We start from the raw sequence: 15,833 nt of genomic DNA on the forward strand, positions 1-15,833 counted from the left end.
CTCCTCTAGGAGCCTCTCTATACAACAAACCTTCTTCTACAGAAAAATCTACCTTCTCCTTCCCCGGCTGGGGCATCATTTTGATCTGCAGCCTTCTCTTGTTCCAGAGATGGGTAATCTTGGTGGGCAGTCACAAACTCCTTTTGCATGTCACTTAAGCCCAGAGCAGACTCTGGCACAACAGAAGAATTTTCAAATTCCTCCTCAGAAGGCAAGCTGCTATTCTCAACAGACAAAGGACTGATGGCTTGTGCCTCCCCTTTACAGTCTTTCCTGCTGACCCCAGACAAAGCAGATGAATCAGATCCATACTTTCCCTGGGACCTGGTTATAACATTACTATGCAGCAGGTAACAGATTCCTGATGCCAACCACTACATCACCCTTAAAATCTTCCCACTCAAGGTGAACTTTAGCTAGAGGCACAGTCACAGAAAATTCATCCAAAACTAAAATATTTAAACTTTTGCCAGGAAGTCTGTCCTCTTCCCTTGCCAAACTCTCCTTGACCAAAGTGACTTGTGATGCAGTATCTCTCCACCTTGTACATTCAAGGCCATTCACTCTTGATACATTTTTCACTACCTTCCCAATACTCAGTTCTAATATAGTTTATGAGGCCATTCTCCTCCACAATTTCCTCTGGGATCAAGGTGGTAGCATTTGCACTCATGGTGGGGGTTGTGGGTGCAGATTGTGGAGTAACCTTAAGTTTTGGGCAATTTGGTTTTATATGGCCAGGAACCCCACAGTAATGGCAGACTATCTGCCTTCCCTTTGGGTAAGAGCTTTTAAAATCTGGGCTCCCTTGAAATTTTTTTAACAACGTTGGGGTTAGGTTTATTCCTAGACCCCTCATCCCTTTTAACCTGAGGAGGGATAGGGATTACCCTTCCCCTAGGGGTTTGCTCTCCTCACCATCCCTTGACTCAATATATTCATCAGCAATTTCTGGATAGAATACTCCGCTGTGCAGTCAGTCTCTTGATAAATTGGGCAGGCTTTCTCCCACTCCCTGCTGTCGAGAAAGGATATACTCTCAGTCTGATGCTGCTCCTTTTGCTGCTCCAGGACTTGGAGGTGCAGTTCATGAGTTCTCTCCTCAGCTGCTAGCAGATCCATGCATCTTTGGTGTGCTTCCCTCTCTATTTCACTGTTGGCTTTGACTGCTGCCATATGTTCCATGCGTCTTTGGTAGGCTCTGTCCTCAGCTTCCTCGGTTTCTTTCTTCTCTTTGATCTGGATTTCCACCATCCTTATTTCATGGTCATGTTCAGTTCTGCTGTAGCAGTCTATTTGGCATCTGGGGTATGGAGATGCTCAGACCCTGCTCTTTGGTCAAAGTCTATGAGCAAAAGCTCTCAGTTACTGACCTGAGGCTTTCTTTTTATGGGATAGTCCCCTATTTTTACATAATTTTTCACGGTCTTTTGTGTCAAGACCGTCATACGACTGTGGTTCACTCATGACTAATCTTGAACCCTTAAAACTCTCAATATAAAATTTTAACTTTTAACAGCATTGGGTTATAATCTTTTAGCCCAATCGACCTGTGGCATATGAATCCTGTCATGACTATGCCAATTGTCATGCTGTCTGGAGTGGCTCACAACTGTGAGTGTCTACCTCAGGGCAGACTGTCAGAAAACAGGGCAGATGCTCCAAACTGGTGGTTCATTCTATGACTAGATTGTACCAGATGTGAACTCCTGGATCACTATACCAGTCTTACTATGGAGTTGCAGACAAGCTGGAGTGTCTAAGAGGGCTATCTTGCCACCCAGACAAACTGGACTTTGTGATAAATGGTCACTTACGCTAAAGATCTCATCACATATAAGTTGCTTCCATTTCCAAGAGACCAGTCACTTACCCCAGATCAATTGGTACTCTAGATCTTACAGCAAAGACAATGCTGGCAGCCAATTCTAAAGGGTTACTAGCTAAGAAAAGGAAATTAGAGTTATTGAGAGGTTAAAGCAGGTAAAATATATGCACAGGTGAGTCACAGTTTGTAATTCTAAATGGTGGCAGTGTTGGAATAAACTGACAGTTTCCCGGAAATCTCTCAGGGCTACCCAGAATAATTCTGGGGATTTCTGTCTTCTCTTTCAGTTATTCTGCCCTGTTAGAATCCAAACAGAGATGAAGCATCTTTCCATGAATCAATGCTTATAGCTTCTTTTCACAGAAAACAAGCTGACAGGGTCACTACCCATGTGGGCTTTTCTTTTGATGACGGAGAGTGAGGAATGCATTTTGAGTTTTTGACCTCCAGTCATCATGTACAATGACCACTTGCTTTGAAATTAGCACTTTTCTTTTAAAGTTCTTCATTTGCATTTCACAAACTTCTCTCTTGTTCGATGGGTTATTTAGTTACAGGGGTATACACAATGTAAATGTTTGCTATTACATTATAACAGGATACAGATAATTGAAAACAGTGCAAGTAACATCCCATTAGTTTTCATGAAGTTTAAACACCAAATACATTCTAATATATTTAACAACTACTTTGATCTATACTAATACATAAGTGAATTGACCTGGGGCTTTGGTATGAGCTGGCATGTGGTCTGCCAGCATCACAGGAACACTTAGGGACAGCTCAGAAGATGCCCAAATATGAGTGAGTAAAGGTTAGGCTCAGAGTTTCAGTCCCTTATGCCTATTAATACTTCTCAGCCTGGTACTAAGCAATGTCTTATGTTCCTGACTTCCCCACTGGAGATGGTTATTCTCTGTCCTGTCAGACCAGAAAACTAGCTTTATGGCTAGCTTTCCTGCTTGTTACCAGGATTTGCACTTTTCTATTTACCATGTCTGAAAGTACCACTGAATTAATAGAAGACTGATGTGTTATAATGTTCTGAATAACCATGGTGCCATTTGTCAGACAGATAACATTTGATGTCAGAAGACCTATACGGTATGCAGAATTAGGAGAGAGGAAATAAATGGCATGGTTATTAATTCCTGAATACTTGAAACTACTTAGCAATGCATTGTTAGATCAAAGCTTTCCTTGAGAAGATTGTGTCGTGGGGACAGAGGATACTGGCGGTAGTTTGGAAAACTGTCATAGAATCCTAGGTATTCTATAAGAGGGAGGAAAACAGTGCATTACATTTCCATTAAAATCTCTTGTTTTCAGTTTAGCACATCTTCTGTTGTAGGTTAAATGGAACTATTCAAACATTCAATATGTTTTATTAAAGAACCAGTGACTAGTTTTCCAGTTTTCATAAATATCTTTAAAATGTTAGTATCTGCCACTTTTGCAAAAAACAAAGAAGTTAGTAGCATTTCTGCTTGTTAACTTGTACATGAAAAAAGGAAAAAGTTTGAGATGTTCTTTTCTGTACTGAAATCCACATTTAGTCCCCAAAAGATATCTTCTCTGGGAAAAATTTCAACATCTCTGATTTCTCTAACTGAAAAGGTGGACAAAGGCAGTGAGCCAGTGAATCATGGGGAATCATGATTGGGACTTTACACCCAAATATTATATACAAAGTTATAATGATATCATATTGAAGTCAATAACAATTTTGCAATTGACTTAAACAGGGTCAAAGTTAGCCCTCAAGGCTTCTCTGTGGATGCATTTGCGAGCTCAGAAAAATAAAATAGAAAAATACTCCGGCAACATGAAATACAAGCAATACTGAATTATTATTTTTTCAACAAGGTACAAAATATGTGGTGGTTTTCCTCTTTTAGGGACGTGTCAGCACTAAACACGAAATACCCATTAATCTGGTAACATCAAATCTTTGGCGATGACATGTTATTGCAAACTGTCCATATTGAACAGGAACAGTTTGGTAGGGTTCTAAACAAAATATTGACTTTTTCACCACTGGCTGTGTCCCTCTCTAGAGCTTTCCTACTCCTGTACATTTCAGTGGAGTTCTAAAGTGTCTCCCTTTTTAGTTGGGAAAGAGCCTGTTTCTGATCTCACCTACACCAGTGTTATTCAACTGAAGTAAATGGATTTACATCAAGGTAAAAGCTATGTAATAAAATTAGAATCTGGCCCTAATGGAATTCTCCATATTTCCTGGTTTAGAATATATGTGTTTGTCTCTATAAGTAGCCCAAGTGAAAAAAGAAAAAATTGAGACTGTAATTTTATCTTGTTTCATAGCTTTGACTACACCTTATAAGGAGGGAAATTCTAAACAGACGAGAGACTACAGACAGAAATTGAGATGAAAAACCAGTGTTAGGTGCACATCCACGCTACCCATATCAATTGCCTTCCATTTGATGCAAGGTAGTAAATATCTTCACTGTCACTGTTAGTTTTGAGGGGTTTGCTTTCTAGTAGCAACTGAAAGAAACTTTGATTAAGAATTCATCAGAAGGTTAAGTTTTGTTGCAAAAAAGAAGGCCTCCATGATTAAAAATACAATAGTAGTTCATTATAAATTTTCCACTGACATTTTTGACAAAAAATTGAAAACCAAATGTTTTCGTTTTCAGTTTTTTCACCACCCTCTTTCTATTCCTTTTTTCCAGCCCCCCCCCCCCCGCTTTTACCCTTAATGGGAGCTATGCGTGCTTAAAATCACTCATCAGTTTGCTGGATTTGGATCTTTAAGTGTGAGATAGTCAGCTTGTACAAATCAGTGTAGCTGCATTGACTTCAATGGCTCTTCTCAGATGTACACCAGCTAATGATCTGGCATGTTATTATGATATCTACTTTTCAGAGAGCGTTCTGAACCCTGAAAATTCTTCTGCAAGCTGTTGCAGAAAATCAGCTATCAAACTAAAGTTTTAAAACAGTGGGAGTAAATAATGGTAACAGAGTGTAGTCTATTATAATAGAACTGCAACTGTATTTTATACTGATAATGAAATAGTTGAACAACTGATTTTACCTTTCATTTGTGTTTGAATAGAGCAATTACAGCATATGACAGTTCGCAAATATTTGTAATTGAAGGCTGTCAGATGAAGGGATTTTAGCAGTGAATTGTTAATTTTTAAAGTGATTCATTTGTTAACTGCTTCACTGCTGCCTAGTTTACAATGCATCTGAGGCAAAGCAAATTGCTGGAAGCACATCACTGGCGCTGCTGCACTTACCTACTTTATTCCCATTGAAGAGCCAATGTTCCGATAGAACGTTGGCACTTAAAAAGAATGTTACAGCAACAAGGTGGTAAGAGGTGTCTAGCATATGACTGACTATAGCAATATGGACACAGAGCATGCATCAGAGCCCATTGGCACATGTCCCAGGCATGTTGTGAAGCACATTGAAGGCTGAATGATTTTTATCTACTCTAGCTGTGCACCAGTGGCACATAAGCTCATGCCCGGAGTTGGGTCATTGATATTAAAATATGGATCTCGTCTATTTAACCATAAATGTTTAAAATTAAAAATGATGGGTTTTGTTCAACATATGGAGAGCTAGACTGTGCTTTTTAAGGCATAGCTCTGTAATGTGGCAGACAGGGAGGGCCTGTGCTGTAATAGAAGTTCTCTTGTCCTTTACAGTTTGTGCTCCCCTCAGCATCCCACCCACCTCTGCTGGGCTAAAGGTGAGGAGAACAATCTGTCCCATAATTAAAAAAAAAATAGAAAAAATTCTAATTCTCCTGATTATTTTTCAGCCAAATTCTGTCCTGTGCTGCTTTTAAATTCCATGTGTTGCATGGGGTGTAAAGTCAGGGCAGAATGTGGCCCTTAATTTCCCCCTCGCATCTTAAAAAAGTAAAGAAGCAGCAGGGCTACAAGTGAAACACTAGTGAGAGAAATAGCCCAGATGTAGATATCAGAGTTGGGCAGATATTGCAAATCGGTGTCCATATCTGTTCATTTGAATTCTGAACAAGTGTTCCCTCAACCGTCTCCAGGCTCCTTATTCAGTATAGGCTTGGACTTGCACCCATTGAAATCAATGGCAAAGCTTCCATTGCCTTCAGTGGTTCAGTTCAGGCCCTACCTGTGACTATTTCCAAGGACAGGGCTTCCTTGGCAGAAAGCTTTGTGTAAAGTATAAATATATTTAATATCACACTGTGATTTCTCCTCTGGGAAGCAAATTATGGGCTAGATCATACCCGAAGGGTACTGCCCATAGTGAGGGGTGGCATGGAGCCACAGGACCACCAGAGTATGAGGAGGTATTTTGCCTCAGTGAGGCAGGAAGTCTCCAAGAGCTGCCTGGCATGCAGAGGGAGGGTACACACTGCACTACCCCATTATGGGCACCAGCCCTGCTCTGTAAGCCCCAGAGGGGAGATGAAGAGAAGAGGGAATATGATCTCAGCTCTGCTCTGCCCCTCTCCACCCTCTTTGGGATACTGTGCATCCCGGAGGGAGCAGTCCTTGTACTCTCTGGAGTGCACAGGCTGCAATTCCACCAGGCCTTGATGCAGCCCATGCAAGTGGGAAGGAAAGGCCCCTTTGGCTTCAGTGGGACTCCAGTTGGATCTATCCTCTTATGCCCTCCTCTTCTGTGCACTCACAGGCACCAGGAACAAACTTGCCCTATAGCCATGATTTCTATTTAATATATTTCTCTTTAGTAATCTCTAGGAAATGCAGGTGCTCACCGGGTAGAGAAAATTAACACACAACAAATGACTTGATTAATTTTCCACTGTTAGTCCAAACAATGCCAGCCTTGCTAGTTATTTCTGGAATGCATTAGGGCTGTGGATTGCAACAGAGCCATATGCAGCAGACTGGCTTTGTTGCTAAGGAATAGTAGCAGCCAGTAAAGCACTATGAAAAGCGCTGGTTTTAGAATGCAGATTGAAAACAATGTCTGGTGGGAATTCCCTCTGGACTTACAGTACATTAATCTTTCAATCTCACATCAGAACTGCAGTATATTAATTCATGTTCAGGTATCACAGCAAGGCTGTGGCACATTCTGACTGAACATTTGTAGACACAAATGAAACAAATGTGTCTTCTGTGAGCATTAGTGCCTTTATTTCAGGAAAACAATTTCACAACATTTAAATTATTATTAAATTATCTTGTGAACATAGTACTCAGGAATTATTCTGGATTGACAGCCTTAAATATTGCTGCCCCCTCGTTATGCACAGAACTCCTTTGGGGAAGGGGCTATATTTCACTATATGTATTATATAATGACCAGCATATCATCACTCCTCAACAAAGAAGAAACGCTAAGAAATACAGCGGCTGTACTGAGTTCTTAACACTTCTCTATCAGCCCATGTCAATCCTGATGGGGGGGCCACTGAAGAGAGAGAGTAGTTCAGACTCCATGTCCCTGAAACATGCTTATAGAGTGTGTTATGCGTCCCCCTCTTGTGGCTGTTCCAGATAGAAGGGCTTTGGTGCCAAAAGTCCCATCTTTAATTGTCACTGACCCTTTGTGGTGCTGGTCATTACACTTGTTTAATCCTTATTTCCTCTGTTGAAACCGTTACTGGGGGTGACAATTATTGTCAGTTGTAGTAATAGTTTTTGGGAAGCACTGGGGTGTGGATAGAGATCACTAATCTCATTGAGTGCTGTCTGGACAGAGGCCACTAAACTCCGTGACAAGTGTTGTATTAATGCCCAGCTAAATTACAGTTCAACCATAGCTGCCCTTTCTTTTTATTTTCCCCTGCAGAGATGCACTGCTAAACGCAGCTGCTAGCAGCAAAGCAGTAGGGAGGATTGAAGTTACAGGAACTTTGTCAGGGATCCATTTCTCTGTTTCAAGGAAATCATTGCCTTTTAGTTAAGTGGCTATTTCTTTTTGCTCATCTGGAAAATACGTGCCAAAAATATAAGACATCTTAGAATGCAGATTGCATCATTTTGATTTTCTAGTGTGCAAATGTTGCAGGTTAAACCTTCCGTAGTGAAAGTTAAAAACCTGTTTCTTCTCTGGGACTTTTCATTTAGAAAGAAATGAATCTTCAGGTCCTAGTGAACAGATGTCCACATCATGCAACTCATTATCGCAATTGGCACTAAATGGCGTTGTTCTTGGCAATCTCATCAGAGAAACCAAGGACTGAAGGGACATGGAGTTTTAACTATCCTGCACTCTCTGGGTCAGGGTTGAGAGAGATTAGTAGAGAGTCTGCAGCTGGAATGTATTGGCTGTGTACAAAAACAGAGGGCTTCAGTCTCTGGTGCTCAAAAAGGCAACTGAGGAGAACTGAATTCACATAATTTTTTTAAAATGAAATATTGTCAGTATGTGTCTATGGAAATGACATTATGTTGGCAAATGACTTCAATTTAAATAGGAGATGAAGAAATTCCAGTGGCAAACTGATGGTACTCTGAGGCCACCTTAAGCTGTCAAAGTGAAACATTGTCAATAGAAGTGTAGTAAAGAGATGATTTGAAGATAGGAGGACATGGCAAAATGAAGTCAATGAAACGGGCCATGCTTAATTCTCTGCATCTAAGTAGTGACTAAGATGTGTCACTGCCTTTAAACTAGGCCCTATGGAGGATGTAACTTGTGAGAGCCATTCATCAGTGCAAATTAGGCTATGATGCTGACCGGATATAAATCATGATGCTAAATTTGCTATAACCTTCTCCTGGGATGAGTTCTTAGAGTGTTGCCTTAGTGGAAAAGTAGCAACCAAAGCCACAGCAGACATAAATGAGGTTTCAGGTACCCAATGGTGATTCAAGTTGCATTTGACCTTGTTTTGAGGTCTTGCCACACTAGGTGGAAGACACAGGAAGGCCTGCTTTTCAGTCAGTTGTCCTGCCAGCATCAGGCTGTGCTTTTTACATTGCCTAAGAAAATGGGTAGGAATGTTGTTTACAAATCTTTGCGGCATTAACTACACAGGGGTATTTAAGTGTGTCTAGAAGCACGAGAGGCTGATATAGAACATCAAGTCAGCTGTCTGGAACAAACTTCTTGGCTGACTTGAAGGGTCAGCTGGTTCCATTTGCTCAGTCGACAACGAAATAGCAGTTGCTGGTGAAAGGGAACTGACAGGTGCTACAAAGGGCCCTAAACTCTCTCAATCATCTCATCTCATTGCTTTGTCCAAGGAGAAAAAGACACAAACAATTCCCACCAAAATGCATGAGAGAAACAAAGTTCCAGCCCCACACAAAGATGTCCAAATTCATGCAGAGATCACACACGCACACACATGCAAACACATACATTAGTCTCAGCTTGGAGGAAAGGGTGGTGTGTTTAAGTATGCTTAGAGCAGGAGGACTGGAGTCAGGACTCCAATTTTGTTCCCAGCTCTGGGGGCGAAAGAGTGATCTAGTCAGAACAGGGGAACTTGAATTCATAACGCTGGGGGTGGAGGTTGTGTGTGTCTTATTACAGAGTGTCTTTGAGCCAGATCTTCCCCTGATGCAACGTAGCGTAGCTCCATGGAAGTCAACATAAGAACATAATAATGGCCATAGTGAGTCAGACCAAAGGTCCACCTAGTCCAGTATCCTGTCTTCCAACAGTGGCCAATGCCAGGACTCCCAGAGGGAATGAACAGATCAGGTAATCATCCAGTGATCCATTCCCTGTCGCCCATTCCCAGCTTCTGGCAAACAGTGGCTAGGAACACCTATGCCTTCTACTGTGCCTTTTGGGGGCCAGCTTATTATCAAGCTCATTGACTATGCTGATTTACACCAGCTGAGGATCTGGCCCTATGTGTTAAAGATTCAAAGATGATACAAAACCTAAACCTCCTAGCTCTCAGCCCCCCGGCTACGAAGCAACAGTCCATCTACAAACCCAGCATATTTTTGCAGAAAAAGTAAGATGATTCTTTTATTAGGACCTGAGCAGAGTTTGCTGTGGCTGCACAGGCCACCAGCAATTAGAAGGAGGACATGGGAGTGAGGCATTTCATTTTGTTTGCTCCTGAGAGGGGTGGGAGTAGTTTAACATAGAGATTTCTGTCAGTCACCATTAGGCCTGAACACATCACTCCAATACAAGTGTGAAGGTTGTATTGCAAAAGTGCTTAGAAGTCCCAGTTGTGGACCAGGACACCATTGTGTACAAACACAGACCAAAAAGATGGCCCTTGCACCAAAGAGCTTTCAGTGGGTCTTTGGTTGTGTCATAACTATAAAGGGAAGGGTAACAGCCCTCCTGTGTACAATACTATAAAATCCCTCCTGGCCAGAGACTCCAAAATCCTTTTACCTGTAAAGGGTTAAGAAGCTCAGGTAACCTGGCTGACACCTGACCCAAAGGACCAATAAGGGGACAAGATACTTTCAAATCTTGGTGGGGGGAGGGGGGTAGACTTTTGTTTGTGCTCTTTGTTTTGGTGGTGGTTCGCTCTTGGGACTAAGAGGGACCAGACATCAATCCAGGCTCTCCAAATCTTTCTGAACAAGTCTCTCATATTTCAAACTTGTAAGTAAACAGCCAGGCAAGGCGTGTTAGATTTATCTTTGTTTTCTCAACTTGTAAATGTACTTTTTACTAGGGTGTTTACCTCTGTTTGCTGTAACTTTGAACCTAAGGCTAGAGAGGGATTCCTCTGGACTCTTTAAGTTTGATTACCCTGTAAAGTTATTTTCCATCCCGATTTTACAGAGATGATTTTTACCTTTTTCTTTAATTAAAAGCCTTCTTTTTAAGAACCTGATTGATTTTTCCTTGTTTTAGATCCAAGGGGGGTTGGATCTTGATCCACCAGGAGTTGGTGGGAGAAAGGAGGGGGATGGTTAATTTCTCCTTGTTTTAAGATCCAAGGGGGTTGGATCTGTATTCACCAGGGAATTGGTGAAGAGTCTCTCAAGGCTACCCAGGGAAGGGAATTAGCACATTGAGAGTGGTGGCAGCAGACCAGATCTAAGCTGGTAGTTAAGCTTAGAAGTTTTCATGTAGGCCCCCACATCTGTACCCTAAAGTTCAGAGTGGGGAAGCAGCCTTGACAGGTTGGCTATTCGGAATGGAGCTGGTGATTTTAGACAAGTTCCATGTAGACAGGCGTCTAAAAACCAAAAACATTTGGCACTAGTTTTTGCCATAACTGGCAGTCTTATTAGTGAGTTCTCGGACTGCATTGGAATGGATACCGACCTGCCCGCTCAGTCCTAGAAAGCACGACTGAGGAGCCTGCCTTAGTTTACCTCCTTTAGAGTCCCCAGTAATTCCACGACAGCTTTCTTGGCACAATAATATGCCTTCTGTGGTGCGGTTTATTACCAAAACATAGTTCAAAGAATCCATAACAAAAGTCCCCAGACATGGTCCATTTAGCACTCCCTGTGCATGTAGTCCTTAGAATCACACATCCTGTTGTTCACCGACATAACACATACCACAATCCAGCATCTTCTGTTATACCTACATTCCTCGTCAGTCCTCTTCTGTCCTTCTGCGAGGACAGCCACCCCAGCCCTTCCAGCTGAGTCCAACCCTCCTCTTCCCAACTCTCCAGCCTCTCTGCTGAGACATCATCCTCACCAGGGAAGCATCCCTCACTCTTCCTGGCCCTCCCACTGTTCTCCTGGCTCCAGCTCTCCAGTGTGGAGACGTCAGTAGGTAAGCCACTCTGCTGTTCCCCTGCCTTGAGCTCTCTCCGGCTCTCGGCTTTGGCTCAGAAGTCATCAGGAAACTCCCTCTGCTGCTCTCTGGCCTTCAGCCCTCTCCAGCCTGCTAACCTTGGCTCTCTGACTTAAGGAGGTCAGCTGGAAACACCCTCTTGCTGCCCTTTTGCCTTCAGCCTTCTCCAGGAACCTTTTACCACTTCTTTCTGGGACCTCCTGGTCTCTGGCAGCTCTCATCCATCAATCTCTCGCTCCCAAGCAGCTCCCATCTACCCTTTCCTTGACCGCCTCATAGTCTCCTTCCCTCTAGGGCCTAAGTGCCCTCTTTTAAGCCTAAATTGGGGGTCAAGTGACCAGTCACAGGTGCACTGGCCTCTTTCTTCTTAAAGGGCCAGTGATAGATCCTTTCAGTTTAGGACCAGGGCACATTGTTGGGCTAATATGGAGACTCTTGCACTGCAATTGCCTGTGCTGTACCTGGTGTGGACAGGAGACTTACCTCTCATATTTTTACTTGCCACATGGGCTGATTTTTAAAGATGTTTCTCTTTAAATAGGAGCATGCATCTTTACTAATACCGAAGTTATAATGCTGAATTTTTTACATCATTAATTTCCATGGCAACAAAACATAATCTCATAAATACAGGATTATAACTTTACTGTGGGATCAAACAGGAGGAGAACTTGGGCAATGTGGGAGAAAGTTCTTATTTAAATGCCTTACACGGCAGCAAGAGGAATATCAAGAATCACTGTCAAGAGATTGGTGCACATTTTATTTCAAATTCATCCATGTAAACTTACAAGAAATAATGATTTAAAATTAGGTGAACAAAAAAGCAAATTCTATGTTCATTCTCACTGTGTTAGTCCATCCCCATTGTTCATCACTCTTGAGTGTTTGTCAGAAAACGAAATGTTGCAGATAGGGTAGCATAGCTCACAAGGAAAATTGTGACTCCTTCTCCCAGCAGAGCACTCGCGTAAATCAGTTTTTGGAATAAGGCCCAAAAAGTCAAGTGATACTGTCTACATTGTGAGATAGGAGTGGCTCATCTCTAACTGTCCTTAGTGAGAATTCCAGTTAAAAACATGTATCTGCTTCTTTCTGCCCAGCCTGGTTGTGGAGCAGAGCGAAACCAACAGAGACCTGCTGAAGGATTCTAATTAGGGCTGTCAAGTGATTAAAAAAATTAATCGTGATTAATCGCGCTGTTAAACAATAATAGAATATCATTTATTTAAATAATGTAGGATGTTTTCTACATTTTGAAATATATTGATTTAAATTACAACACAGAATACAAAGTGCACAGTGCTCACTTTCTATTTATTTCTATTACAAATATTTGCACTGTAAAAAACAAAAGAAATAGTATTTTTCAATTCACCTATTACAAGTACTATAGTGCGATCTCTTTATCATGAAAGTTGAACTTACAATTGTAGAATTATGTACAAAAAATAACTGCATTTAAAAACAAAACAATGTAAAACTTTAGAGCCTACAAGTCCACTGAGTCCTGCTTCTTGTTCAGCCAATCGCTCTGACAACAAGCTTGTTCACATTTGCAGGAGATAATGCTGCCTGCTTCTGGTTTACGTCACCTGAAAGTGAGAACAGGTGTTCGCATGGCACTGTTGTAGCTGGCGTTGCAAGACATTTATGTGCCAGATGCGCTAAAGATTCATATATCTCTTCATGCTTCACCCACCATTCTAGAGGACGTGTCCATGCTGATGACAGGTTCTGATTGATAACGATCCAAAGCAGTGTAGACCGCTGAATGTTTATTTTCATCATCTGGTTCTGATGCCATCAGCAGAAGGTTGTTTTTCTTTTTTTGGTGGTTTGGGTTCTGTAGTTTCCGCACTGGATTATTGCTCTTTTAAGACTTCTGAAAGCATCCGCCACACCTCATCCCTCTCAGATTTTGGAAGGCACTTCAGATTCTTAAACCTTGGGTCGAGTGCTGTAGCTATCTTTAGAAATCTCACATTGGTACCTTCTCTGCGTTTTGTCAAATCTGCAGTGACAGTGTTCGTAAATCAACAACATGTGCTGCGTCATCATCCGAGACTGCTATAACAGGAGATATATGGCAGAATGTGGGTAAAACAGAGCAGGAGACATACAATTCTCCCCCAAGGAGTTCAGTCACAAATTTAATTAACACACTATTTTTTTAACAGACATCATCAGGATGGAAGCATGTCCTCTGGAATGGTGGACAAAGCATGAAGGGGCATACGAATGTTTAGCATATCTTGCAGGTGAATACCTTGCAATGCCAGCTACAAAAGTGCCATATGAACGTCTGTTCTCACATTCAGGTGACATTGTAAATAAGAAGCAAGCAGCATTATCTCCCATATATGTAAACAAACTGGTTTGTCTTAGCGAGTGGCTGAACAAGAAGTAGGACTGAGTGGACTAAAGTTTTACATTGTTTTGTTTTTGAATACAGTTATATAAATTGCACTTTCACGATAAAGAGATTACACTTCAGTACTTGTATGAGGTGAACTGAAAAATACTATTTCTTTTGTTTATCATTTTTACAGTGCAAATATTTGTAATCAAAAATAATAATATAAAGTGAACCCTGTACACTTTATATTCTATGTTGTAATTGAAATCAATATATTTGAAAATGTAGAAAAACATCCAAAAATATTTATTATAGATTTCAATTGGTATTCTATTGTTTAACAGTGCGATTAAAACTGCGATTAATCGAGATTAATTTTTTGAGTTAATCGCATAAGTTAACTGCGATTAATTGACAGCCCTAATTCTAATCAAGTCCACTGCACTTTCCTGTACAGGGAGACTGATGCATGCTTTTCTTTATGTGCTGTACTACTCTGACCTTAACATTTTATCATATATCAGAAGCTGTTCATCACTTCCATACCTATTTACATATCATAAAGTTACAGAGCAAATGTAGGTTTACAAAAAGAAAAGCTACAATTTCGTATTAACATAGCAATTACGGAAGACTTTACACTAACAGGCTGTATAAAAATATTACCCAACAAATTGTAGGGAAAAAGGTAATGGAATAATTTCTGGCACCTTTGATATGAAAGAGCCATTTTCTGGCATGACTGACATTTTCTTTGTGCTGGCAGGAGAAGACACAGAAAAGGAGTAATTTCTCAAATGGGCATACTCCGCACTGAGGCCTAGGGTCCACGATATATTCGTCAGCCTCTAATTAAGGAGCTGGAGTTGGACTTCCTCAGTAATTAACTTTTATTTGCAGTTACACTGTGTTTCTCATTTCTGAGACTCAGGCTTCCGTGCTAAAGCTGGAAGTAGAGGTTGGCTTTGAGAAATAAAGAATGGATTGATGGAGAGAGAGGATGAAAAGAGTGTGAAGTGGTTCTGTAGTTTCTGTGAATTTTTAAGCTGAGCTCCATCGTGAGGGGAGAAAAATTTGTATTCTGATCAGAATGATTGTTTTTCATTAGACACCTAATATTTTCTCACTTACACACTCCGGTTGCTTTCACAGCTATATATAGTGGCCCCCATGGAACAATCAACATGTTTTCAATAGTTCCAACACATTGGTGTATGAGATGCCACAGAGCTTTTCCTCTATGCTTGGAATTTTTTCAGTAACAGTGTGTTCTGTTGGTAAATGTTGAGTTTTTAATGGTGGCCAATTGTATGCTGGGAAGATTGTTCATTTTTCTCACAGCCATTCAATACCTGTACGTACATGGGCGAGGACAGAGTGTCTGTAGTGCATAACATTTTCAGAAGTGCCTCAGTATCTTAGGAGGCTATATCCCAAATTCAGAAAAGTTTAGACATTTAGGAACCTAAGTTTCATTGAAAGTTGCTTTTGAAAATAGGACATGAGCTCCTAAGTCGCCACACATTTGAAAATATTACTCTTCAGCTTTTAATTCCTGTGGTTTTGTCTTTTGTTGTCACAGAGCTGATGTGAAGTAACATTACACTTGCAACACAAATAAACAAAAGCAAGTAACTTTCATTTTTCTGGGTTGCTCTTCTTTGATTTGGTTGTTAGGTAAATGCTTTTCACCCCAAAAAATCTTAAATAGATAAACTCTGGCACATTTTTCAAGATATTTTTATGTTAAAAAGACTCAGAGCAAGAACTCAGTCCTCAGATATATGGGTGGTTTTTGCCTTATCTCAGTTGTGCTAAATGCTAGAATGACCCTGATGTTTTCCAAGAGGAGAATTTTTTTTTCTGGAACTGTTGTGCTTTCTGAAGTTTGTGTTCTGATTTTCTGTTATTTGCAGTATTACCTGTTTTTCCAAATATGTGAAACATATCCCCTTGATT

General features: G+C 41.0%; 1 protein-coding gene across 9 annotated transcripts in view; it reads left to right on the forward strand.

Annotated features, from left to right (window-relative positions):
* Nucleotides 1-15,833, forward strand: part of TMEM108 (transmembrane protein 108) — a 261,335-nt gene that overhangs the window by 81,493 nt on the left and 164,009 nt on the right. The window contains exon 3 of one of the 9 annotated variants that reach the window (XM_065587087.1): nucleotides 13,696-13,776. The exons of the other annotated variants lie outside the window; for them this stretch is intronic. The gene's annotated coding sequence lies outside the window, so the exon portion shown is untranslated. The remainder of the gene's footprint in view (nucleotides 1-13,695; nucleotides 13,777-15,833) is intronic. 9 annotated transcript variants of the gene reach the window in all.

The sequence above is a fragment of the Chrysemys picta genome, chromosome 2, assembly GCF_011386835.1.
Source record: "Chrysemys picta bellii isolate R12L10 chromosome 2, ASM1138683v2, whole genome shotgun sequence".
NCBI lineage: Eukaryota > Metazoa > Chordata > Testudines > Emydidae > Chrysemys > Chrysemys picta.